This window comes from Symphalangus syndactylus, chromosome 9 (genome assembly GCF_028878055.3).
Source record: "Symphalangus syndactylus isolate Jambi chromosome 9, NHGRI_mSymSyn1-v2.1_pri, whole genome shotgun sequence".
Lineage (NCBI taxonomy): Eukaryota > Metazoa > Chordata > Mammalia > Primates > Hylobatidae > Symphalangus > Symphalangus syndactylus.
Window position 1 is genome coordinate 105242959 of NC_072431.2, and position 27226 is coordinate 105270184.

A 27226-nucleotide genomic window follows, 5' to 3' on the forward strand; every position below is an offset into this window, starting at 1 on the left:
ATGCCGAAAGGAAAGAAGGCCAAGGGGAAGAAGGTGGCTCCGGCCCCTGCTGTCGTGAAGAAACAGGAGGTTAAGAAAGTGGTAGTCCCCTGTTTGACAAAAGGCCTAAGAATTTTGGCATTGGACAAGACATCCAGCCCAAAAGAGACCTCACCTGCTTCATGAAATTGTCTGGCTATATCAGGTTGCAGTGGCAGAGAGCTATCCTCCATAAGCGGCTTGAAAGTGCCTCCTGCGTGCGATTAACCAGTTCACCCAGGCCCCGCACCGCCAAACAGCTACTCAGCTGCTTCAGCTGGCCCACAACTACAGACCAGAGACAAAGCAAGAGAAGAAGCAGAGGCTGTTGGTCCGGGCTGAGAAGAAAGCTGCCAGCAAAGGGGACATCCTCACTAGGAGACCACTTGTCCTTCAAGCAGGAGTTAACACCGTCACCACCTTGGTGGAGAACAAGAAGGCTCAGGTGGTGGTGACGGCACACGACGTGGATACCATCGAGCTGGTTGTCTTCCTGCCTGCCTTATGTCGTAAAATGGGGGTCTCTTCCCCTGCATTATCAAGGAAAAGGCAAGACTGGGACATGTAGTCCACAGGAAGACCTGCACCACTGTTGCCTTCACGCAGGTGAACTCGGAAGACAAAGGAGTTTTGGCTAAGCTGGCGGAAGCTATGAGGACCCACTACAACAACAGGTACGATGAGATCCACCGTCACTGGGGCGGCAATGTCCTGGGTCGCAAATCTGTGGCTCACATTGCCAAGCTTGAAAAGGCAAAGGTTAAAGAACTTACCGGCTGGGCGCAGTGGCTCACGCCTGTAATCCCAGCACTTTGGGAGGCCGAGGCAGGCGAATCATGAGGTCAGGAGATCGAGACCATGCTGGCTAACACGGTGAAACCCAGTCTCTACTAAAAAGACAAAAAAATAGCCAGGCATGATGGCGGGCGCCTGTAGTCCCAGCTACTCAGGAGGCTGAGGCAGGAGAATGGCGTGAACCCGGGAGGCGGAGCTTGCAGTGAGCCGAGATCACGCCACTGCACTCCAGCCTGGGAGACAGAGTGAGATTCTATCTCAAAAAAAAAAAAAAGATATATTTTGGAGGTTTCACATTAGTACATAAAATGTATCATCAATAACGAAACCTATGGGATACAACAAAAGCAGTCCTAAGAGGAAAGTTTATAACAACACACACCTACCTCAGAAAAGAAGACTGTAAAATTTGTGACAGTGAAAAAAAATTTTTTTAAGCAGAAGATCCCAAATAAACCATCTAACATTACACCACAAGGAACTAGAAAAAGAACAAAACACACATTTTTGTTTTCTTTGAGACATGGTTTCATTCTGTCACCCAAGCTGGTGCACAGTAGTGCAATTGGCTCACTGCAGCCTCTACCTCCCAGGTTCAAGCGATCCTCCCACTTCAGTCTCCCAAACAGCTAAGACCACAGGTGTGTGCCACCATGTCCAGCTAACTTTTTATTTTTTTGTAAAGACAGGGTCTTGCTGTGTTCCCCAGGCTAGTGTTGAACTTCTGGGCTCAAGAGATCTTCCCAACTCACCCTCCCAAAGCACTAGCATTACAGGTGTGAGCCCGCGTGCCTGGCCTAAACATGAAATTAAACAGAAGGAAGAAAATAATAAAAAGCAGAACAGAAATAAAGCACAGAAAAGCCATAGAAAGAATCAACAAAACTAACAGTTTTTTTGAAAAAATAAACAAAATTGACAAACCCTTAGCTAATTTAACTATGGGAAAAAAAGAACACTCAAATAAATCAAAAATGAAAGTGAAGAAATTGCAATAGATGACTGCCTTCCTTCCTTCCTTCCTCCCTTTTCTTCTTTCTTTTTCTTTTCTTCCCTCTGTGGCCCAGGCTGGAGTACACTCGGCTCGCTGCAGACTCCCTGCGTCCGGCTCCCGTGATTCTCCTGCCCTGGCCTGCGGGCTGCCTGGGATTGCCGGCGCGCGCCACCACCCCTCCCTGGTTTTTCTCCTTTGGCTGGAGGCGCGGTTTCGCCATGTCGGCCAGGCTGGTCTCCAGCTCCTGACCTCTGGTGGTCTGCCCGCCTGGGCCTCTAGAGGTGCTGGGACTGCAGACAGAGGCTCGCTCACTCGGTGCTCGGTGTTGCCCGGGCTGCAGTGCGGTGGCGTGGTCTTGGCTCGCTGCAGCCTCCGCCTCCCAGCCGCCTGCCTTGGCCTCTCAGGGTGCTGGGATTGCAGCCTCTGGCCCGCCGCCGCCCCGTCTGGGAGGTGGGGAGCGTCTCTGCCTGGCCGCCCATCGTCTGGGTTATGAGGAGCTCCTCTGCCCGGCCGCCCCGTCTGGGAGGTGAGGAGCGCCTCTGCCCAGCCGCCCTGTCCGGGAAGTGAGGAGCGCCTCTGCCCGGCCGCCCCATCTGGGAAGTGAGGAGCGCCTCTGCCCGGCCACCACTTCTGAGAAGTGAGGAGCGCCTCTGCCCGGCTGCCCCGTCTGGGAGGTCTACCACAGAGGCCAGAAGCAATGTGGGGGCTGGACGTGGTGGCTCACGCCTGTAGTCCCAGTACTCTGGGAGGCCGAGGCGGGTTGATCACTTGAGGCTAGGAGTTCGAGACCAGCCTGGCCAACATGGCGAAACATATGAAAAATACAACAAACCAACCAACCAACCAACCCAGCGACAACAAAACAGGTCTACCCTGGAGTCATACTCTAATTTTTTCTATTTTCCTCCCTTTCTAATCCTTTATCCCACTTTCTTTTTCTTCCTCTTCCTTCTCCTTTGTCAAATAGAGGATTGAGTTATTATCATTGGTCCATAAAAGTCCCTCTCTCATTTATTTTCTTTAATTCCCACCCCCCATTTCTATTCCCCGTCTTCCCATGTGCAACCTTCCTAATATGTTTGATATGCATCTTTTTGTTTGTATGTACTTTTAGAAAATGTTTATTGTTTTGTGTGCAAAAAAAAAAAAAGAAATTGCAATAGATACCTCAGAAATAAAAAGGATTATAAGAGACTATTATGAACAATTATTTGCCAACAAATTGAATAACCAGAGGAAATAAAGTCTTGGAAACCTACAATCTACTAAGACTGAGTCAGGAAGAAACAGAAAACCTGGACAGACAAATAATAAAGAGAGAGATTGAAGAAGTAATCAGAAACCTCCCAACAAAGAAAACCAAGGTCTGATAGCTTCACAGCTGAATTCTACCAAACATTCCAAGGGAAATTAATACCAGTACTTCTTAAACTCTTCCGAAAAATAGAGCCCCTCTTTTTTTTCCATCCTGGCTAACACAGCGAAATCCCGTCTCTACTAAAAATTCAAATAATTAGCTGGGCATAGCAGCATGCGCCTGTAGTCCCAGCTGCTGGGGAGGCTGAGGCAGGAGAATGGCTTGAACCCAGGAGGCGGAGCTTGCAGTGAGCCAAAATTGCCCCACTGCACTCCAGCCTGAGCGACAGAGCAAGATTCCATCTCAAAAAAAAAAAAAAAGAAAAAGAAAAATAGAGCCTGAAGAAATATACTTCCAAACTCATTTTATGAGGCCTGCATCACCTTGATACCTATGCCAGACAAAGATATCACAAGAAAATAAAACTACAGACCAATTTATCTGATTAAAATTCATGCAAAAATTATCAATAAAATATTAGCAAACCCAATCCAACAAAACATCAAAACATTTATACATCATGATCAAGTGGGATTTATCCCTGGCATGCATGGCTGGTTCAACATATGCAAATCAATCAATGTCATACATAACATTAACAGAATGAAAGACAAAGATCACATGATCATCTCAACTGGCACAGAAAAAGCATTGGATAAAGTCCAACATCCTCTCTTGATAAAAGCTCTCAACAGTTTAGGTATAGAAAAAAAGCTTTCAGTGTAATAAAGGCCACTTACAAAAAATTCACAGCTAACACTATAGTCAATGGGGAATAACTGAAATATTTACCACTAAGACCTGGTACAAGGCAAGGATGCCCACTCACCTTGCCTTATAAATACAATCCTAAAATCCAAATGGAACCATAAAAGACCCCAGACAGCCAAAACAATTCTGAAAAGGAAAAACACAGTTGGAGGCATTACACTCCTGACTTAAAACTATATTGCAAAGCTATAGAAATCAAAACAGTAGGGTACTGACATAAAAGCAGACACATATACTAGGAGAACAGAATGGAGAGCCCAGAAATAAATGTGAACATATACAGGCAGTCAACTAATTTCTAACAAGGACACCAACAAGGCAAATGGAGAGAAGATAGTTGTTTCAATGAATGATGCCTGGGAAAACTAGAATTCTACATGCAAAGAACAAAATTAGACCCATATCCATCATATGCCATACACCAAAATCAACTCAAAATGGATAAATGACATAAATATAGGATCAGAAAGTATAGAAGTCCCAGAAGAGAACATAGGGGGAAATCTCCTGGATATTGGCCTCAGCAATAGCTTTTTGTATATCACACCGAAATCTCAGACCTAAAAAGTAAAACTAAATAAATGGTATTATATCAAACTAAAAAGCTTCTGCACAGCAGAAAAAAAAAAATGGAACAGCAGCCTATGGATTGGGAAAAAGTATTTGCAAACCATATATCTGATAAGGGGTTAATAACCAAAATTCATACAACTAAATAAGGGGGAAACAAATAACCTGATTATAAACTGGGCAAAAGAGATGAGTAGCCATTTCTCCAAGGGAGAAATAAGAGTTTCCAGTAGGTATATGAAAAGGTGCTCAATATCATTAATTATCATGGAACTGCAAATGAAAACCACTGTGAGATATCATCTCACACCTGTTAGGATGGACGTTATCAAAAAGTCAAAAGATAACAAATGTTGGCAAGGGTGTGGAGAAAAGAAAATTTTTGTACACTGTTAGGGGATTGCAGATTGCTGCAGCCATTATGGAAAAGAGTACAGAGGTTTCTAAATAAATTTAAAATAGAACTACTACATGACCCCACAATCCCTCTTCTGGGCATATGATATACCCAAAAGAAATAAAATTACCACCTCATAAAGATATCTACACTCCCATGTTTATTGCAGCATTACAATAGCCAAGCTATAGAAACAATCTAAGTCTCTGTGAACAGTCAAATGGATAAAGAAACTGTGGTACACATGTACAGTGGAATATTATTCTACCCTAAAATGGAATGAGAGCTTGCCATTTATCACACATGGATGAACCTGGAGGACATTATACAAAGTGAAGTAAGCCAGACACAAAAAGAAAAATATGGCAGGATCCTGATCTCACTTACATGTAGCATCAAAAAATAAATTAAATATATAGAATAGGAAACAAAACAGTGGTTAACAGAGATGGGGTGGGGAGGACATGGGGAGATATAAGTCCAAAGGTACAAAACAGCAGATATGTGGGGCAAACAAGTTTAGAGATCTCATGTACAACATGAGGACTGTAGGTAACAAAATTGTACTGGATATGAGATTCATGCTAAGACTGTAGATTTTAGCTGCTCCTGTCAAAAAACGAAAGAAAATGGGTAATTATGTGAAATGATGGATGTGTTAATTTGCTTCACTATAAGAACTTCTTTACTACATATATATATAAAACCGTAATAACATCATGTTATGTCTTAGACATGCACAATATAATTTCTTTAAGTATCTTTATTTTTAATTGATATTCCATTACATAGATGTAACATAATTTATTCGGTGGACATTTAAGTTATATCAAAGCTTTTACTATTACACACCATGCTGAACTGAATAATCTGTGTGTGTTCAAGCCCTGTGAGTGTGTGTGTAAAAGAAAAATTCCTAGAAGGGTAATTTCTAGGTCAAAATGCTATACAGTCATAACTTTGATGGATATTGGTAAATTACCCTCCGTCTACACTGTACTGATTCACACTCCCTTGGAAAACATATGAGAGCCTATTTCTCCATACCCTTCCTTTATGTGTATAACTGAATTAAGAAAGTACCATATTAAATATAAACAAAAACAAGCCAAGTGCAGTGGCTCACACCTATAATCCCAATGCTTTGGGAGGCCAAAGCACGAGAATTGCTTGAGGCCAAGAGTTCAAGACCAGCCTGCGCAATATAGTTAGACCCCATCTCTAAAAAATTTTTTTTAGTTAGCCAGGAGTTGTGGTGTGCACCTTTAGACCTAGCTACTCAGATGCTGAGGCAGGAGGATTGCTTGTGCCCAGAAGTTTGAGGCTGCGGTGAGCGATGATCGCACCACTGTACTCCAGCGTGGGCAACAGAATGAGACCCTGTCTCTATATAATAAGAATAATATAATAAAGATATAAATTTAAATATAACTTTAAGTGTTTTAAAATTAAAATATAAATTTAAAGTGTTGGGATAAAAATATATAGTATTCTAATATTTTCTTTCCAGGCCATATTAGGTCATCTTGTGTCATCTTGGTTATGTCTCACCTGACTTTGGAAGCCAATGGTTTACTAAACTGAAGAGTTTTCTGAGATCAGGGATTAGGCCTGAACAGTAGTTGTTCAAGTAACATTTACTAAATGGACAAAGTAATGGCAAAAAAAGAAAGAAACCAGATAGCCATAAATGCAAATATATGGTACGCTTCATTGTAAGTGCATATTTTACTACCAATACGTGTAAGAGTTGTGTCCATATGTATAGTATATATTAGTAAAGCGATATGTGTGTGACTAAAACACACACACACACAGGACCTAATGCACAAATTCTTTTACTGAGTGTATAATCAAAATATTTTAAACATCTCTTTGCCCACATCAATAAATTTCTATTAATCTTGCTTTCTGGGAGCCAAAATCTATGATGTGCCTCTTTAGATTAAGTAGATTTTTATAAAACCTCTCCACCTATTCTGCCAAAAACTACTCCCATCTTCAGCATATTCCACTGAAATACATATCACTTTGCCATCCACACTTCACATATGTCCAGTTCATTTTTGATCAGCAAAGATTTCTTAAGCTCCTACTATGTATGCTACCTTGGGGCTTCATGTGCATAATAAAAACCTTGGTGTTCATAACTCCTTATCTTAACCCAGACACTTCCTTCTAGTAATTCCAAGTCTTTAGATAAACTCTTTCAACCAACTGCCAATCAATAAATACCATCCCCTGGAATTGTCCCGCCTTTCTAGACCAAACCAGTGTACGTCTTGCATGTACTGATTGATGTATTATGTCTCCCTAAAACGTATAAAACCAAACTGTAGCCTAACTACTTTGGGTACACATTCTCAGGACCTCCTGTGTCACAGGCATGCCCTTAACCTTGGCAAAATAAACTTGGCAAAATAAAATTCGAGACCTGTCTCGAATACTTTTTGGTTTATAGCTTCAATGCTGGCAAACTGACCATATTCAGTACCTCCCTATCATTTTTCTATCTTGACATTTGATTCCATGATTATTACAAGTAAAGTGATTATGTTCGAATTTTCATCAATTATAAAATATATTCCCCATTCTCCCATCTGCTTTTTTTTCTCTTCCTTCGCTATTCACTTTGTCACATAAATGGATTGATCCTGCAAAAAGATGTATATAGCTAATATTGTGAGATATTAATTTATATATTTAGCCCTCCCAGTATTTCTTCTTTGCTCTTTCTTGTGCTGCATGCCTCGGGGGAGGTATGTGGTAAGGTGGAAAGTAAGGAACCAACTTTCTAGCCCTGTTTCCTAAACTATATGCCTCAGAGCAAGGATAGCATATTTTTTAAGAAGCAGCAGCAGAATGTCTGAAAAGAGGAGGATGGAGCAAAGCATTCCTTCAAGCTGAGAGGAACAGAAAGAAACTCTTGTGGATCCTGAAGCAGTGGGAACCAGGGCAGTGGAGTGAGGCCACAGCCAGTTGGGTTTCCCGTGCATCATAGAGTGAAGACATACAAATATAGAAAATTGACATCACAGTGAAAATTGCCAACTTGACTACCAGAATGGTGCTTCTGGTCACTGCACAACACCCTCCACAATCTCCATGAAATCCTGATAAGGGAGGATATACCCAAGAGTAACTGATGTAAAATCCTCCCACAGCCTGCAGGCTGACAGCTCAGAAACAAAGTTAAATTTATATATGAAAAACAGTACAGTTTGTTTTTGAGCTCCTGAATTTTGTATCCTAAAAGATATACCACCTACAATGGAAATAACTGAGTTGCTCTGGATACAGAAAGTCAAGATTGTGTCGTGGTGCTATTATTTTCCTCCATGGCATAGGAGACAATGTGGATAGTCCTGATGTGGAATTAAGCAATGAATGATGATGCTTGCATTTTCCATATCAGGGAATCGAAAATTATTTCCTTCTTACTTTACCCATGATCTGCATCGGATAAGATATTTTTGTTATAGCTTTGCATTTTAGTCAGATTTGCTGACAATAATGTTGATAATTTGCCTAGCTACTCTTAAATTGGCCATTTTCCTCATTGGAGCACCTATTCACCAAAGGTTTTTAGCTTAATAATTAGCGACCCTGATGTGGCCATTCATTTATCTTTTAGAATAGTTTAAATGTTTTGAGATAAATTATTTTCTTTTCCTTTTCTGACATCTGATCTTTATCTTTCTTGCAGGGAATTGCCTTTCCAAAAAGACAAATCACCCTAACATATGTCAGAAGAATAGCCCTTTTTGGTTGTTATTGTTTTGCTTTCTTTTATTTTGGACATCAGGTGCCTGCAGACAGCTGGGTTACTTGTACTCCTGAATTCAGGGCATGCTATCATGCCCCTCTAATTTTATTTTATTTCCTTTATCACAGACTACCACTTCCATTCTCTCTTTCCCCCATAGGATCTAAATGGATTCAATATAAGTCTTCAAATATGCATGCATCCTCTATCTGTGTGTGTTTAATTCAACTCAGTGATACAGTGCCTTAGATCTCATTCTGTTTCTTACTGTTTCAGTCAACATTGTTTTCTATCTATCCATGGTGCAATATGCACAGTTAGGAAAACAGAAACCAAACTAGGCATTTCAGCAGAGAGAATTTAATACAGAAAATTGGTTATACAGATGATAGAGGCCTGACAGAAAAGCAAAAAGGATATAGAAAACCAAAAATAATATTGACAGTAAGCAGATAACACCCATACAGCTGGGGAAGCAGAGGAAAAACCAGAAATTAGCAAACCCTAGAAGCTCAGAGACGATGCAAGGAGCTTGGATTCAGACCTCTTGGGGTGAAGGGCCTCAAACATAGAGTAAGACTCCAGGAGCCTGAGAAGAGAACAGCTGCCGGGGTGTGAGTGCTAAGCAGAGACTCTGGACACGTAACAGTGCTGAGGTGACAGTGGAGTTCAGGCCCAGCCAGAGGGACTTTGATGAACATCCTGACCCTTTAGTTGAGATCCTTTTGTAAAAGGCCATGTCCTGGAAGTGGGGGCAAAACTGAAAAAAACCTACCTTAAAGCCTAACACGAAGCCTCAACAGAATCAAAGCAATGTGCTGGTGATTTAACTGCTGCCAAAACAAAATTCAACACTTTTTAGAGGATCATAGCACAATCCAAAGCTTCTACAGGCTATATCAATAATATTTGCAGTACAATTTTAAAAAACTTCTAGACTTGCAAAGAAGAAAAACGTATCTGATAAGAGATAAAGCAGTCAATGAAGCAGACCCAGGAACAATCTATATATCAGGTCTTAAAATAACTGTGATTAATAGCTTTTAAATAAATTAGACTGCTAGTTCCAGCTCTGACATGTGAAGAGTGTAAAAGGTGTCATTCCTGTTCTTACGATAACGGGAAAAAAAAGCTGAAAAAATGGAAAATCAATGACTTTTCTTGGACCCATTAGACAACTGAGGTGACAGAGAAAACCACCATCCTGAAATCTAAAGAGACATTTGAATACAAACACACACACACACACACACAACTAAGATTACGTTTACCTGGAGCAGAAGCCACTGGAGCTATAAACTGGTAGTAACACACAAGTAGCAATTTTGACAAACTGTTGAGAGCTGAGTGTAGATTAGCATAAGAGTGAAAAAATCCTGGGGGCTACAGTCTGAGACATAACCTTTTATAGATTTTACTTCCTCAAACCCAACCGAGTTCTTATGGTCAACAGTCAAGAAAGATCCCCTTGTGGCTCTAGCAGGAGAAGGGGAATTATAACCATTTATAACCATATGCCCAGATCCTTGTCTAGCATTTCTGTCTCACCTACTTGGGGGAGGAGAGTGATGGCTAAGTAATACTCGTGAAGGACATTGTCCAGGAACACAGGCCCACCATAAAAATGAAATTTAATTATAATATTATAGATAACTTCCCCTCCCCTACATCTTACCACCACATCAACTGCCTCTAGTATAATAACAATGAATTATATCTGAAAGAGCTGAGAGGTGCAGATTCTATTTAAGAAGGCATTCTGGCCAGGTGTGGTGGCTCACACCTGTAACCCCAGCACTTTGGGAGGCTGAGGCGGTCGGATCACTTTAGCCCAGGAGTTCAAGACCAGCCTGGGCAACATAACGAAACCCCATCTCCACTAAAAGTACAAAAATTAGCCTGGCATTGTGGCACATGCCTCTAGTCCCAGCTAGTGGGGAGGCTGAGGTGGTAAGAGCTCTTCAGCCCAGGAGGTTGAGGCTGCAGTGAGCTGAGATTGCACCACTGCACTCCAGCCTTAGTGACAGAGCGAGATGCTGTCAAAAAAAAAAAAAAAAAAAAAAAGAGGGAGTTCTTAGAGAAGCCCAAAGATAGCAGAGGAGAAATCATGGACACTGGAGTAATTTGAAGCCTCTGGCACCTACAGCTACAGAAGCATTAAATACAACCCAACTATTAGCCAGATTAGCATAAAACTTCACAATAAAGACCTATTTAACCTCAATTCCTATTATTCAACCTAACATAGCTAACTTTAAACAAAAAATTACAAGACATGTCAAAAGAAAGAAAAAAAACACAGTCTGAAAAGACAAAACAAGCATCAGAACCAGACTCAGATATGACACAGACTTTGGAATTATCATATAAGGAATTTTAAATAACTATGATTAATATGTCAGGGGCTCTAATGAAAAAAGTAGACAACATGAAAAGCAGGTGTAAGCAGAGATGTAATTTAATGTAAGTAGAGAGAGAGAGAAACTCTAAAAAAGAAACAAAAAAGAAATGCTAGCAAAAAAAAAAACCACTGTAACAGAAATGAAGAATGACCTTGATGGGCTCACTAGTACACTGGAGATGAATAGGGAACAACCAGTGAGTTTGAAGACAGGTCAACAAAAACTTCCCAAACTGAAATGCCAAGAGAGAAAAGAATAGAAAAAAAAAAAAAGAATAGAACATCCAAAAACATGGGATAATTTCAAAAGGTGAAATATATGCATAATTGAATAACAAAAGAAAAAAGAGAGAATGGAGCAGAAGAAATATTTGAAATAATCATAGTCAAGAACTTTCCAAAATGAACAATAGACACCAACCCACAGATCCAGGAAGTTCAGAGAACATCAAGCAGTACCCAAAAAGTCTACATCTAGACATCACATACTCAAACTGCTACAAACCAAAAACTTGAAAAGAGCCAGGGGAAGACAAATAAATTTTTAATGGGCAGAACGAATAAAAACATGGAGTATTTTAAAACATAATTTAAATCTATAAAAAAATCAAATGATAAACTGCAAAATATGAAATCTGACATTTAAAATCCTTTGGATGGCGCTTAACAGCCGACTAAACTCAGCAGAAGGCAGCATGAGTAAACTTCAAGCAGATCAATAGACAGTATTGAAACAAGAGCAGAGATGAAAAATAATGAAAATAGAACAGAGCAGAAGAGAAACGTGAGACACAGTCAGAAGATCTCCAAAGGGTAGCAGAGAATTTGATAAAGCCAGTACTTAAAGAAATCCTGGCTGAGAATAATCCAAAACTGATTAACTACCTCAATCTAGAGAGTCAAGAAGTTCGAAGAAACCTAAGCAGGAAAAATAAAAGCAGACCTACATCTATGCACATTATAATCAAAGTGGAGAAAAACAAAGTTAGAGAGAAAATCTTAAAAGTAGGCTGGGCGTGGTGGCTCACGCCTATAATCCCAGCACTTTGGGAGGCTGAGGCAGTGAATCACCTGAGGTCAGGAGTCCAAGAGCACCCTGGCCAACATGGCGAAACCCTGTCTCTACTGAAAAACAAAAATTAACTAAGGCATGGTGGTGTGCTCCTGTAATCCCAGCTATTCTGGAGGCTGAGACAGGAGAATTGCTTGAATCCAAGAGGCAGGGGTTGCAGTGAGCCAAGATCGTGCCATTACACTCCAGCCTGGGTCATAGAGTGAGACTCTGTTAAAAATTACGTGTTATCTTCAGTGGGAAAATGCAAATTACAGTTAACTTCTCAACAGAAACAATGGAAGCCAGAAGACAATGAAGAGACACCTTAATGTGTAGAAACAGTCAACCTATACAGTGAAAACATCTTTCAAAAATGAAGGCAGGCTCCACGCCTGTAATCCTAGCACTTTGGGAGGTGAAGGCTGGTGGATGGCTTGAGCCCAGGAGTTTGAGAGCAGCCTGGCCAACATAGTGAAACCCCATTTCTACAAAAAATACAAAAATAAGCCAGGCATGCCAACACACACCTGTAGTCCCAGCTACTCAGGAGGCTGAGATGGGAGAATCACATGAGCCTGGAAGGTCGAGGTTGCAGTGATCCCAGACTGTGCCACTGCATTCCATCCTGAGTGTTGAAGTGAGACCCTGCCTCAGTAAAAGAAGAAGAGAAGAAAGAAGAGGAGGAGGAGGAGGAGGAGGAAGGAGGAAAGAAGAGGAAGAGGAGGAGGAAAGAAGAGGAAGGTGAAGAAGAAGAAAGTGGCAAAGTAAATAAGTTGTCAGACATTCTCAGATAAGCAAAGGCTTAAAGAGCTCTTCACCAGTGTGCTTACTCTACAAGGAATACTAAATTCTTCAGGCTAAAAAGTTCATGTTCCTAGATGGAAGCATGGAAATGCAAGAGGGAGTACATGCCAGAAAAGGAAAGTAGGTGGCTAAATCTAAGATTATTGATCATTTAGAGAAACAATAATAGCAACGTCATGTGAGCTGTATAATAGAAGTCAAATCAATGACAACAATAGCAAACAAGGTGAGGTCGAGAGCAAATGGAATTAAACTTCTGTAAATTTTCTGCATTGTTCAGGATGCAGGAAAAGCACTAATTACTAATGTAAACAAACTGTAATAAAGATATGTTTTGTAATTTATTTTGCAGCCACTAACAAAATGACACTAAAAGATATAATAAAAAGGTTAATGGAGGAGATAAATTGAATAACACAATCTTGATTAATACAAACAGCAGCAAAATAGGCATAAAGGAATACAAAAGAGACGAGACAGAAAACTAAGAGCAAGATAATAGACCTAAAAGTATCATTTTGGCTTCTGAGTGGAATACAGGCTGTAGATGGCAAGAAAGGAAGCAAGGAGACTAGTTAGAAGACTTTAAAAAGAACGGTGGAGCCAAGATGGCCGAATAGGAACAGCTCCGGTCTCCAGCTCCCAGCCCCAGCGACACAGAAGACGGGTGATTTCTGCATTTCTGCTTGAGGTACCGGTTTCATCTCACTAGGGAGTGCCTAACAGTGGGTTCAGGACAGTCAGTGAAGCGCACTGTGCGCGAGCCGAAGCAGGACGAGGCATTGCCTCACTCGGGAAGCGCAAGGGGTCAGGGAGTTCCCTTTCCTAGTCAAAGAAAGGGGAAACAGACGGCACCTGGAATATCGGGTCAGTCCCGTCCTAATACTGCGCTTTTCCAACGGGCCTGGAAAACGGCACACTAGGAGATTGTGTCCCGCACCTGGCTCGGAGGGTCCTATGCCCACAGAGTCTCGCTGATTGCTAGCACAGCAGTCTGAGATCACGCTGCAAGGCGGCAGCGAGGCTGGGGGAGGGGCGCCCGCCATTGCCCAGGCTTGCTTAGGTAAACAAAGCAGCCAGGAAGCTCGAACTGGGTGGAGCCCACCACAGCTCAAGGAGGCCTGCCTGCCTCTGTAGGCTCCACCTCTGGGGGCAGGGCACAGACAACCAAAAACTCAGCGAGAACCTCCACAGCCTTAAATGTCCCTGTCTGACTGACAGCTTTGAAGAGAGTAGTGGTTCTCCCAGCACGCAGCTGGAGATCTGAGAACGGACAGACTGCCTCCTAAAGTGGGTCCCTCACCCCTGAGCAGCCTAAGTGGGAGGCACCCCCCAAGTAGGGACAGACTGACACCTCATTCAACCGGGTACTCCTCTGAGACAAAACTTTCAGAGGAACTATCAGACAGCTGAATTTGTGGTCTCACGAAAATCCGCTGTTCTGCAGCCACCGGTGCTGACACCCAGCCAAACAGGGTCTGGAGTGGACCTCTAGTAAACTCCAACAGACCTGCAGCTGAGGGTCTTGTCTGGTAGAAGGAAAATTAACAAACAGAAAGGACATCCACACCAAAAACCCATCTGTACATCACCATCATCGAAGACAAAAAGTAGACAAAACCACAAAGATGGGGAAAAAACAGACCAAAAAAACTGGAAACTCTAAAAAACAGAGCACCTCTCCTCCTCCAAAGGAACGCAGTTCCTCACCAGCAACGGAACAAAGCTGGATGGAGGATGACTTTGATGAGTTGAGAGAAGAAGGCTTCAGACGATCAAACTACTCTGAGCTACGAGAGGAAATTCAAAACAATAGCAAAGAAGTTAAAAACTTTGAAAAAAAATTAGAAGAATGGATAACTAGAATAACCAATGGAGAGAAGGGCTTAAAGGAGATGATGGAGCTGAAAGCCAAGTTTCGAGAACTACGCGAAGAATGCAGAAGCCTCAGTAGCAGATGCGATCAACTGGAAGAAAGGGTATCGCTGATAGAAGATGAAATGAATGAAATGAAGAGAGAAGGGAAGTTTAGAGAAAAAAGAATAAAAAGAAATGAACAAAGCCTCCAAGAAATTTGGGACTATGTGAAAAGACCAAACCTACGTCTGATTGGTGTACCTGAAAATGATGGGGAGAATGGAACCAAGTTGGAAAACACTCTGCAAGATATTATCCAGGAGAACTTCCCCAATCTAGCAAGGCAGGCCAGCATTCAGATTCAGGAAATACAGAGAATGCCACAAAGATACTCCTCGAGAAGGGCAACTCCAAGACACATAATTGTCAGATTCACCAAAGCTGAAATGAAGGAAAAAATGTTAAGGGCAGCCAGAGAGAAAGGTCGGGTTACCCACAAAGGGAAGCCCATCAGACTAACAGCTGATCTCTCAGCAGAAACTCTACAAGCCAGAAGAGAGTGGGGGCCGATATTCAACATTCTTAAAGAAAAGAATTTTCAACCCAGAATTTCCTATCCCGCCAAACTAAGCTTCATAAGTGAAGGAGAAATAAAATACTTTACAGACAAGCAAACGCTGAGTGATTTTGTCACCACCAGGCCTGCCCTAAAAGAGCTCCTGAAGGAAGCACTAAACATGGAAAGGAACAACCGGTACCAGCCCCTGCAAAAACATGCCAAATTGTAAAGACCATCGAGGCTAGGAAGAAACTATAGCAACTAACGAGCAAAATAACCAACTAACATCATAATGACAGGATCAGATTCACACATAACAATATTCACGTTAAATGTAAATGGGCTAAATGCTCCAATCAAAAGACACAGACTGGCAAACTGGATAAGGAGTCAGGACCCATCAGTGTGCTGTATTCAGGAAACCCATCTCACGTGCAGAGACACACATAGACTCAAAATAAAGGGATGGAGGAAGATCTATCAAGCAACTGGAAATCAAAAAAAGGCAGGGGTTGCAATCCTAGTCTCTGATAAAATAGACTTTAAACCAACAAAGATCAAAAGAGACAAAGAAGGCCATTACATAATGGTAAAGGGATCAATTCAACAAGAAGAGCTAACTATCCTAAATATATATGCACCCAACACAGGAGCACCCAGATTCATAAAGCAAGTCCTGAGTGACCTACAAAGGGACTTAAACTCCCACACAATAATAATGGGAGATTTTAACACCCCACTGTCAGCATTAGACAGATCAACGAGACAGAAAGTTAACAAGGATATCCAGGAATTGAACTCAGCTCTACATAAAGTGGACCTAATAGACATCTACAGAACTCTCCACCCCAAATCAACAGAATATACATTTTTTTTTTTTTTTTCTATGGAGGATTTTTCCTTTATTTATTTGTTTTTTGTTTTTTGTTTTTTTTAATTATACTTTAGGGTTTTAGGGTACATGTGCACAATGTGCAGGTTTGTTACATATGTATCCATGTGCCATGTTGATTTCCTGCACCCATTAACTCATCATTTAGCATTAGGTGTATCTCCTAATGCTGTCCCTCCCCCCTCCCCCCACCCCACAACAGTCCCAGGAGCGTGATGTTCCCCTTCCTGTGTCCATGAGTTCTCATTGTTCAATTCCCACCTATGAGTGAGAACATGTGGTGTTTGGTTTTTTGTCCTTGCGATAGTTTACTGAGAATGATGTTTTCCAGTTTCATCCATGTCCCTACAAAGGACACGAACTCATCATTTTTTATGGCTGCATAGTATTCCATGGTGTATATGTGCCACATTTTCTTAATCCAGTCTAGCGTTGTTGGACATTTGGGTTGGTTCCAACTCTTTGCTGTTGTGAATAGTGCCGCAATAAACATACGTGTGCATGTGTCTTTATAGCAGCATGATTTATAGTCCTTTGGGTATATACCCAGTAATGGGATGGCTGGGTCAAATGGTATTTCTAGTTCTAGATCCCTGAGGAATCGCCACACTGACTTCCACAATGGTTGAACTAGTTTACAGTCCCACCAACAGTGTAAAAGTGTTCCTATTTCTCCACATCCTCTCCAGCACCTGTTGTTTCCTGATTTTTTAACGATGGCCATTCTAACTGGTGTGAGATGGTATCTCACTGTGGTTTTGATTTGCATTTCTCTGATGGCCAGTGATGAGGAGCATTTCTTCATGTGTTTTTTGGCTGCAGAAATGTCTTCTTTTGAGAAGTGTCTGTTCACGTCCTCTGCCCACTTTTTGATGGGGTTGTTTGTTTTTTTCCTGTAAATTTGTTTGAGTTCATTGTAGATTCTGGATATTAGCCCTTTGTCAGATGAGTAGGTTGCAAAAATTTTCTCCCATTGTGTAGGTTGCCTGTTCACTCTGATGATAGTTTCTTTTGCTGTGCAGAAGCTCTTTAGTTTAATGAGATCCCATTTGTCGATTTTGGCTTTTGTTGCCATTGCTTTTGGTGTTTTAGACATAGAATATACATTTTTTTCAGCACCACACCACACCTATTCCAAAATTGACCACATAGTTGGAAGTAAAGCTCTTCTCAGCAAATGTAAAAGAACAGAGATTATAACAAACTGTCTCTCAGACCACAGTGCAATCAAACTAGAACTCAGGATTAAGAAACTCAGTCAAAACCGCTCAACTACATGGAAACTGAACAACCTGCTCCTGAATGACTATTGGGTACATAATGAAATGAAGGCAGAAATAAAGATGTTCTTTGAAACCAACGAGAACAAAGACACAACATACCAGAATCTCTGGGACACGTTCAAAGCAGTGTGTAGAGGGAAATTTATAGCACTAAATGCCCACAAGAGAAAGCAGGAAAGATCCAAAATTGACACCCTAACATCACAATTAAAAGAACTAGAAAAGCAAGAGCAAACACATTCAAAAGCTAGCAGAAGGCTAGAAATAACTAAAATCAGAGCAAAACTGAAGGAAATAGAGACACAAAAAACCCTTCAAAAAATTAATGAATCCAGGAGCTGGTTTTTTGAAAAGATCAACAAAATTGATGGACCGCTAGCAAGACTAATAAAGAAGAAAAGAGAGAAGAATCAAATAGATGCAATAAAAAACGAAAAAGGGGATATCACCACCGATCCCACAGAAATACAATCTACCATCAGAGAATACTACAAACACCTCTATGCAAATAAACTAGAAAATCTAGAAGAAATGGATAAATTCCTCGACAAATACACCCTCCCAAGACTAAACCAGGAAGAAGTTGAATCTCTGAATAGACCAATAACAGGTTCTGAAATTGTGGCAATAATCAATAGCTTACCAACCAAAAAGAGTCCAGGACCTGATGGATTCACAGCTGAATTCTACCAGAGGTACAAGGAGGAACTGGTACCATTCCTTCTGAAACTATTCCAATTGATAGAAAAAGAGGGAATCCTCCCTAACACATTTTACGAAGCCAGCATCGTCCTGATACCAAAACCTGGCAGAGACATAACCAAAAAAGAGAATTTCAGACCAATATCCTTGATGAACATTGATGCAAAAATCCTCAATAAAATACTGGCAAACCGAATCCAGCAGCACATCAAAAAGCTTATCCACCATGATCAAGTGGGTTCCATCCCTGGGATGCAAGGCTGGTTCAACATATGCAAATCAATAAATGTAATCCAGCATATAAACAGAATCAAAGACAAAAACCACATGATTATCTCAATAGATGCAGAAAAGGCCTTTGACAAAATTCAACAACCCTTCATGCTAAAAACTCTCAATAAATTAGGTATTGATGGGACGTATCTCAAAATAGTAAGAGCTATCTACAACAAACCCACAGCCAATATCATACTGAATGGGCAAAAACTGGAAGCATTCCCTCTGAAAACTGGCACAAGACAGGGATGCCCTCTCTCACCGCTCCTATTCAACATAGTGCTGGAAGTTCTGGCCAGAGCAATCAGGCAGGAGAAGGAAATAAAGGGCATTCAATTAGGAAAAGAGGAAGTCAAATTGTCCCTGTTTGCAGATGACATGATTGTATATCTAGAAAACCCCATTGTCTCAGCCCAAAATCTCCTTAAGCTGATTAGCAACTTCAGCAAAGTCTCAGGATACAAAATTAATGTACAAAAATCACAAGCATTCTTGTACACCAATAACAGACAAACAGAGAGCCAAATCATGAGTGAACTCCCATTCACAATTGCTTCAAAGAGAATAAAATACCTAGGAATCCAACTTACAAGGGATGTGAAGGACCTCTTCAAGGAGAACTACAAACCACTGCTCAATGAAATCAAAGAGGATACAAACAAATGGAAGAACATTCCATGCTCATGGGTTGGAAGAATCAATATCGTGAAAATGGCCATACTGCCCAAGGTAATTTATAGATTCAATGCCATCCCCATCAAGCTACCAATGACGTTCTTCACAGAATTGGAAAAAACTACTTTAAAGTTCATATGGAACCAAAAAAGAGCCCGCATCGCCAAGTCAATCCTAAGCCAAAAGAACAAAGCTGGAGGCATCACGCTACCTGACTTTAAACTATACTACAAGGCTACAGTAACCAAAACAGCATGGTACTGGTACCACAACAGAGACATAGATCAATGGAACAGAACAGAGCCCTCAGAAATGATGCCGCATAGCTACAACTATCTGATCTTTGACAAACCTGACAAAAACAAGAAATGGGGAAAGGATTCCCTATTTAATAAATGGTGCTGGGAAAACTGGCTAGCCATATGTAGAAAGCTGCAACTGGATCCCTTCCTTACACCTTATACAAAAATTAATTCAAGATGGATTAAAGACTTATATGTTAGACCTAAAACCATTAAAATCCTACAAGAAAACCTAGGCAATACCATTCAGGACATAGGCGTGGGCAAGGACTTCATGTCTAAAACACCAAAAGCAATGGCAACAAAAGCCAAAATCGACAAATGGGATCTCATTAAACTAAAGAGCTTCTGCACAGCAAAAGAAACTATCATCAGAGTGAACAGGCAACCTACACAATGGGAGAAAATTTTTGCAACCTACTCATCTGACAAAGGGCTAATATCCAGAATCTACAATGAACTCAAACAAATTTACAGGAAAAAAACAAACAACCCCATCAAAAAGTGGGCAGAGGACGTGAACAGACACTTCTCAAAAGAAGACATTTCTGCAGCCAAAAAACACATGAAGAAATGCTCCTCATCACTGGCCATCAGAGAAATGCAAATCAAAACCACAGTGAGATACCATCTCACACCAGTTAGAATGGCCATCATTAAAAAATCAGGAAACAACAGGTGCTGGAGAGGATGTGGAGAAATAGGACACTTTTACACTGTTGGTGGGACTGTAAACTAGTTCAACCATTGTGGAAGTCAGTGTGGTGATTCCTCAGGGATCTAGAACTAGAAATACCATTTGACCCAGCCATCCCATTACTGGGTATATACCCAAAGGACTATAAATCATGCTGCTATAAAGACACATGCACACGTATGTTTATTGCGGCACTATTCACAATAGCAAAGAGTTGGAACCAATCCAAATGTCCAACAACGCTAGACTGGATTAAGAAAATGTGGCACATATACACCATGGAATACTATGCAGCCGTAAAAAACGATGAGTTCGTGTCCTTTGTAGGGACATGGATGAAACTGGAAAACATCATTCTCAGTGAACTATCGCAAGGACAAAAAACCAAACACCGCATGTTCTCACTCATAGGTGGGAATTGAACAATGAGAACTCATGGACACAGGAAGGGGAACATCACGCTCCGGGGACTGTTGTGGGGTGGGGGGAGGGGGGAGGGACAGCATTAGGAGATACACCTAATGCTAAATGATGAGTTAATGGGTGCAGGAAATCAACATGGCACATGGATACATATGTAACAAACCTGCACATTGTGCACATGTACCCTAAAACCCTAAAGTATAATAAAAAATAAAAAATAAAAAATAACACGGAGAACAGATAATGGAAGTTGGATCAGGTTGGCATTGTCAGAGGTTGTGCAAAGTGGCCAGATTCTGAATGTATTTTGAAGGTAGAATTAATAGGACATGCTATAAATTGGATGAGGGATATGAGAAAAAGAGAGGTGCTGAGGATGACTCCAAAGTTTTCTACTTGAATAACTAAAAAGATAGAATGTGAATCTGAAAGAAAGTTAACGGAATGGTCAAGAATAGAATCTATCCATAAGTGTGAACCGAATGGTACTATTATGCTGTGGGCTATTATTTTCAAAGAAATCAAAGCTTTGTTAAACACAAAAACATGTCAAAGACACTTGAAATTGATAGAATTTTTTAACATTTTATAATATTAATAAATATTAATAAATAATTAATAAATATTAATAAATAAACCACACTACAAAAAATAAAAATAAAAAAAAGGAATTTCCAGCATTCCCTATTCCCAAGACTCAACAAGAGCTGACTTGCTCAATCCAATGGCAAATAATCAACTCAATGGATTTATTAGGCACCTACAGACGTGTTTCCAGAGTCACTTACCTCATTGGCATTAACTGCAAAGATAAAACATCCAACCAATTGTTCTTTTGGTGGACATTTAAGTGCCTGTTAGGTACCAAGCACTAATCATAGGCATTTGAAACCCAAAATGAACAGAAAAACACAGCTCCTGCTTTCTAGGTACTCCTGGATAAACTCCATATAAACTGGCCTGCAGCCAGGAGTGCTGGCTCACACCTGTAATCCCAGTACCGTGGGAGGCTGAGGCGGGCGGATCACCTGAGGTCAGGAGTTTGAGACCAGCCTGGCCAACATGGAGAAACCCCGTCTCTACTAAAAATACAAAAATTAGCGGGACGTGATGGTGGGCACCTGTAATCCCAGCTACTCAGGAGGCTGAGGCAGGAGAATTACTTGGACCCAGGAGGCAGAGGTTGCAGTGAGCTGAGAACACACCACTGCACTGTAGTCTGGAAGACAGAGCATGACTCCATCTCAAATAAATAAATAAATAAACAAACAGGCCTGCTCATGTCACAAGGGGGAAGACAAGAGAGAATATTTAACTTTCCAAAGAGAGGAAAGGAAAATCAGGATAGCAGAGTGGACAAGAGCACAGCTTTGATGCCCAGACAAACCTGGACCATTTTTCTCACATGTCACATGGTAATAATATGTATCTCTCAGGGCTGTTACAGAATTTAAAACTACAGACACTTACACACATTTACAGACATATAATTGTATCACAGCACCTGGCACGTAATATACATTAAATAAATTATCATTATTATTATTTGTGTGACTTATCTCTTTATTGGCTCTCAGCTCCAAATCAACTCTTCTTCACCCTGCTTTGTGAGACTCTGCAAATGTTTCTCCTTTCTCAGCTGGCAGAATTTTAAGCTTCACCAAAAGACAGCACTGGAGTGACCTTAAAAGGCAAAGATAACAGGAAGACACCTCAGCTTCAGATTCTTGTCTTCTAATGTTTTTATTATTACTATTATTATTATTATTATTCAGCATGGGAGCCCAGTGGCATGCTGTTGAGTTCCAGCTCTGCCCTCAGGCCACTCCCTCCACCAGCAGCCACATCCACCAGCAATGGCAGGCCACATCTACAGACCAGTTCTGCTCAGCTCACACCCTCCAATAAGAGCAGACCACTTCTAGGGACTACCGCCACCTGCACCCTGGCAAGTTTCTTCTCCATCTGAAGGCTTGGAAGCCATGTTGTCTTCCAAGAAGTTTGCATCTCAGCCTTGGTTGAGGCAGGGAGACCCTTCTGGTCCTAAGTTTCTTTATTGTTTACTCTACCTCAGCCTACAAGTTATAGCTCCTTAAAGTCCTCTTTGGCCCCTCTGAGTAGTTAAGCACTTTCCTCTAGTAAACAAGCCTTTACTTATTAAATTTGTCCTGTTCAAATAATGGGTGTGGTTTCTGTCTCCTTGCTGAACACAGACTGATACATAAGGTTTACCAAAGAGAATGAAACTTGGTATGAATGAATAGCAGGTGGAAAGGTATGCAGACAAGAAAAAGGCTGTCAGGAAATTCCAAGTAGGTAGTTCAATAGAACTGGAGGGTGGGCTGTGGGTGGGACAGGGCTGATGAAGACAGATCTGATTCTGAAGGAATTTTTTTAAGTTATGAATTCTGCTTTCATTCTGTAAACAGGGATCCATGGTGGATTTCAAGCAAGATTCATGACAGATTTGCATTTTAGAAAAATCTCCCGGGTGGCAGTGTAAGAATAACAAGATGAGTATAAAACTTAGAGGGAGGCAGAGCAGTGAAAGAATACTGACTGACATTTCTAGAACTCACGAACACCTCCAGTTGCTTCTATTCCCAGGACACAGGAACATTACACTTCCCAGCTTGTTAATGTTATGCGTGGCCCCCTAATTTCCTTTGGCTGCTGAATTATGAAGAAACTGATGTGAATTACTTATGAGTCAAAGCGGTTAAGAACCAGTGCTTAATTATCCATGCTCCCTTCTTCTGCTGATACAAACCCTGAAGCCTCATATTGAGAAGACAGAGTTAGGAGACAGTGGACTCCCCACCAACTTGGGCCCTGAGTGACACAATATGACAATACACAGCCCCTTGCTGTCTTGGTTTAAAGAGCGTAAGGAGAAACAACCCACTGGGATTTTAGGCCCCTTAGATTTGGGACTGCATGTTCCTGCAGCATGAACTTGTCTATCCTGACTCCATGCAGAGACTTTCTTCTCTCTCTTTTCAGCCAGAATTATAGTTAAACATGGAGTTTGTGACATAGATGACAAACTCTTGGATGAATACATTGAAGTGGCCCTGAGGTTAATACAGAGTTCTGTGTCTCTCGATCTGGAAACCAGTCTTGAAAGAGTAAACATCAACTGCCTGGCACTTCACAGCCTCGATTCAGCCATGGTTGTCATCATTTGCCATCACATCAATTCACACAAAGATCAAATACTGGTGATCCACAACAGCTTAAAATCATCTTTTATATATATATGCATATATATATATATGTATGTTTTTTCTATACACTATTGTTATTAGGAGAAGAATTTTACAGACAGCTTTAACTTCAAGAGAGCAAAAAAATCATTCAAGCTGGGTATTGTCAGAAGAATTTGCCCCATAGCTCACAAACACTGCTATTCAGATTGTGGTCTCTGTCCAGTAATAAATACAGATCCATGACAAGATAAGTAAACTGACTATTGGTGGCCAGGCACGGTAGCTCACGCTTACGATCCCAGCACTTTGGCAGGCCAATGCAGGGGATCACATGAGGCCAGGAGTTCGAAACCAGCCTGGCCAACATGGCAAAACCCTGTCTCTACTAAAAATACAAAAATTAGCTGAGCATGGTGGCGGGTGCCTGCAATCCCAGCTACTTGGGAGGCTGAGGCAGGAGAATCACGTGAACCGGGAGGCAGAGGTTGCAGTGAGCAGAGATCGTGCCATTGCACTCCAGCCTGGGCGACAAGAGCAAAACTCTGTCACCGAAAAAAAAAAAAAAAAAAATATTGGCCATCATCTCTTCAAACTGTTTATGTTGTCACACAGCTTTGGTGCCCTATTTTTTTGTTTTGTTTTGTTTTCACTCGTTTCTTTGTGTCTCAGTTTAGGTTATTTATTTATTTATTGTTTTGAGACAGGGTCTCACTCTGTCACAGTTCAGGTAATTTCAATCAACCTTCACGTTCACTGCTTTGTTCTTCAGTTGTGTTTGACAGAGAAGGAGCACCATCATCTCAGACAAACACTGTCACTTTAAATACCAACTCCCTTTCTAGCCTCATACATTTCAAGGAAATCACTTCTCTTCTAACTACAATCAGCCAGAAAGAGCAAACAGTAAAACACAGATAACACAGCTCCGGCATAGAGGGAAGTAGGGGAAAGTCTCTTGGTAACTGCCATACTTCACTCTCATACAGTGCGCCCAGTGAAACAGTGGCCTTAATAAGCACATTCCTTTCCCTTCAGGTGCACTAAGATAGGGAAGCTAAACGCAAACTCAGGGGGTATGCCTGCAGCTGCAAAAAAAAAAAAAAAAAAAAACTTGTGGAAACAAACACACAACTCTCCCTCCCAAATAAACACAACAAAAATCACAAAAGCGTCCAAGCCTCCAATAAACTCTCCTACCCTAAATCCTTAAACACTCTTAGTCTGTAAAAAAAATGAGCCTCTAACCTAACTCAGCCAAAAGCCCCTCTCAGGTTTGTTTGCTCTACAATAAACCTGTCCTTAACTGCCAAGCCACCTTTCATGTTTCTTTCCTTTTTCTTTAATTCTTATAGGGTTGAGTCTACTGATAGGCCTGTCAAATGCATACTTCATCTCTGCTACCATTGCTGTTTTTTCTTCTGGCATTCCCATTAGACTCTTCCTTACAGCTTCCATCTCTCTGTTGACATTCCCCATCTATTCATGCATGTGGTCCACCTGAGTCTGGTTCTGTTGATTGATTTTTCTCCTGACAGTGGGTTGTTTTTAGTTGCTCTTGTGTGTCCTGTGATCTTTGATTGAATGTTTGACATGTGTAAGACAGTAGAGACTGAAGCAAGCAGCATTTATGCCTGGAAATGGGCATGCATTTCCTTCTACTACCTGCTGGTGTGAGGGGTTGAGTTGATCTAGTGATGAGTTGAACTGGGTCTGGGTTTTGCTGTTGCCATTTTAGTTCAGTGCACCACTGGCTTCAAATCCCCCTAGTGCTACTGCATCCCTTGGTAAGGGCTGGGCTCACAATATTCATGCTCCACCCTCAGCTTTATACCTTCCCCACGTGCTCATCCATATTTTTTGGCCATCCCTTGCTGTAGACTGCTATTATTTGTTACCTGGTGCTTGCTGACCTGGTGTGGGGTCAGGGCCACTGTCTGTTGTTTTGTTCCAGTCTCAGTGTGAGGCAGGCCCAGTGTTCCAGGGCCCAGAGAATGAGGCTTTTTATCCATCCTTTCTTCCCCAGGAGGAGGGGCACTCTAATGGACTGGGACAATTTCCTGCCCGCAATTGCCGTGGGCATTTTTCTTTTCCTTCCCAATGTGAACCCCAAAAATCTGAGACATGTCTCAGTTAATTTAGAAAGTTTATTTTGCCAAGGTTGACAACGAGCACCCATGACACAGCCTCAGGAGGTTCTGATGACATGTGCCCAAGGTGGTAGGGACACTGCTTGGTTTTATACATTTTAGGGAGACTTGAGACATCAATCAATATGTGTAAGAGGTACATTGGTTCAGTCTGGAAAGGTGGGACAACTCAAGATGAAAATGGGACAACTCAAAGCAGGCAGGGGGCTTCCAGGTCATAGGTATATAAGAGACAAATGGTTGCGTTCTTTTGTGTTTATGGTTAGCCTCTCCAAATAAGGCAATCAGATATGCATTCATGTCAGTGAGCAGAGGGGTGACTTTGAACAGAATGGGAGGCAGGTTTCCCCTAAGCAGTTCCCAGCTTGACTTTTCCTTTTAGCTTAGTGATTCTGCGTCACCAAGATTTATTTACCTTTCACACCACCAACCTCAGTGGGATTTTCCTGCAGCCTGAGGCCAGCAGGGTTTTCTGCCCTTTCCCCAGCAGGTATGGCTTTTGTTTGTTCCAGAAGAATAGTCTGGAAGAGCTTTGTGCATTTCCTGCAGTGGCAGCTGCTCCCCTGCCCTAGGCTGGCACTGTTGCACTCTGTGCCCAATACATTCATGTGTGGGCTCGGTGGCCATCTATAGAGAAGCACCTGCAAGCGAGTGTGACCTCTGCTTGTCCAAAGATCCCAGGAGGTCCACACTTTCAGGCTGACTTACACATAGCCTTCAGTGATTCTTTAAAGGCATCGACTGAGCCAGTCTTCCCCACCTGTGTGGCAGAGCTTTCTCCTTCTCATGCTTGGCCACAGACAGCCATGTTCACACCTCCTCTCCTCAGAGGCTCTTGCCTTCCTTCAACCTCAGGCTGAATGGTTGCCCTGTGACTTCAGCTTCTGATGGGTTCAGGGAAAGGTATGATCTTATAGATTATCTGTTGTTTTACTGTTACTGGAGGAGTGAGGCCCATTCTGATTTTCTACTTCCTAGGTGGCAACTGGAAGCCAGAGCAATGTTTGCAAACATCAGTCAGATCACATCTCCTCATTGCTGAAAACCATGCTGAACACAATCAGAATGAAATCTCCATTTGGTGCAGGGGAGCTTTTAAGCTCCACATGGCCCGGCCCTGGTGTCCTCTCAACCTCAGCCCTCCTGACTCTCCAGGACCCACTGTCCCCGGCCATATGAAGCTCATTCTCAGAGAAGTCCTCCACTTTTCATTCCTGCCCTGAGGGGTTTGCCTGGCTTTTCCCTCTGCCAGGAATGCTATTTCCTCCATTCTCACT

At 41.7% G+C, this 27226-nt stretch overlaps 1 pseudogene; it reads left to right on the forward strand.

Moving 5' to 3' along the window:
• Nucleotides 1-27128, forward strand: LOC129490753 (large ribosomal subunit protein eL8-like; annotated as a pseudogene).
• Nucleotides 27129-27226: the final 98 nt, after the last annotated feature.